We start from the raw sequence: 1,634 nt of genomic DNA, 5'->3' as shown, positions 1-1,634 counted from the left end.
ATATATATATATATATATATATATATCTTGATTTTGTAGGGTTCCAGTGCCAAGACCGGGAAAAGTCCTAGGTTTGATTGGAACAAATTGTATTGGGAAATCTACAGCTCTCCAAATCTTGGGCAGGAAAAATCAAACCAAACCTTGGCAGATACAATGTAAATTAAACATTTCTTCTTGGGCATAGAACATGTCTCTTATATCATATAAGTTATATGATATAACTTATACTTTCTGCTACATATTGTGCAGAATCCTCCTGATTGGCATGAAATTTGGCTCGCTTCCGTGGATCAGAACTTCAAAGTTATTTCATCCGTCTTGTAGAAGAGAAACTAAAGGTATGGTAGAGAGTAGAGCCAATTAGGTCCGGTTCTGGGCACAGTCAGATGAAATATTTGCCTTGACCTCTAAGTTTTAAATAACATTTGTTTTAACCTCTATTTTTTTTAAATAGCTATTATACATAAGTCACATAGACTCCAAATTGTCAAAATATTATGTAAGATTAAACTAAAAATATTTAAGGCCTCATAAATCTCAGATAATATTTGTTTCTAAGGAAGTAGTCCTTTAAGCAAGTTTGATCATCTCCTTATGTGCAGATTGCTATAGTGCTATGAAGCCACAACATGTGGATGCTATGAAAAAAGTGCTAAAGGTACGCTTAGGATGGTTCTTGAGAAGCTAGACGAAAGAGGAATGATGTCAGAGATTTGTGATGCTATGGATTTGAACCACCACGTCTTGGACCGTGAAGCAACCCAAGTATCTGGTGGAGAGCTACAACGTTTTTCGATTGCTGCAGTTTGCCTCAAGAAGCCAGATATATATGTGTTTAATAAACCTTTTAATTTCTTAGATGTGAGGCACAGGCTCAGAGCTGCTGAAGTTATATGTTCCCTCCTAAAACATGACAAGTTTGGTTCTATGATCTCTTTGGTTCTTGAATACAATATGAGGTTGTTCTTTGCGGCTACTTGATTGTGGTGGAGCATGACCTCAGTGTACTTGACTACTTGTCGGATATCGTTTGATGTCTGTACGGAAAGCCGACAGCTTATGGTGTCGTGACTCTCCCCTTCTCTGTTCGAGAAGGAATCAATGTGTTCTTAGCCGGTTTTGCCCCCACTGAAAACTTGCGTTTCAGAGACGAGTCTCTGAACTTTAAGGTAAGGCTTTACTAATGGGTTCTTGTCAAGAGATTTTGTGACTTACGGTTAGTGTTGTTTTTTGTAAAGATTTCTGACAGATAAACCACAAGAGAGCGAAGGGAAAGTCAAGTCCTATGCAAGATACAAGTACCCTAACATGAGTAAGAAACTTGGAAACTTCACGCTGGATGTAATGGAAGGAGAGTTCACACACTACAAGAAAACAACGGTATTCTGACGGACATTCCGACGGAAAATGAAATCCTCGGAATTTGGTTTCCTCGGAATTTCCTCGGAATTTCCTCGGAATTTGGTTTCCTCAGAATTTCCTCGGAATATACCGACGGAATTCCGAGAAAATATCAATCCGTCGGAATATTCCGAGGAAATTCCGAGGAACTAGTGTTTGAGGTTTCAAAATCTCGAATGTTTTTTTATAAACGGATCGATCGATGGATTTATGTCCAAAAACGCATCGAT

The 1,634-nt window shown here is 38.3% G+C and overlaps 1 pseudogene; it reads left to right on the top strand.

Moving 5' to 3' along the window:
• The window catches only part of LOC106320298, an 8,499-nt pseudogene that overhangs the window by 582 nt on the left and 6,283 nt on the right, over nt 1–1,634 (top strand).

Source organism: Brassica oleracea, unplaced genomic scaffold (assembly GCF_000695525.1).
Source record: "Brassica oleracea var. oleracea cultivar TO1000 unplaced genomic scaffold, BOL UnpScaffold00875, whole genome shotgun sequence".
NCBI lineage: Eukaryota > Viridiplantae > Streptophyta > Magnoliopsida > Brassicales > Brassicaceae > Brassica > Brassica oleracea.
The sequence above is the reverse complement of the archived record's forward strand: the minus strand, read 5'-3'. Positions and strand labels throughout refer to the sequence as shown.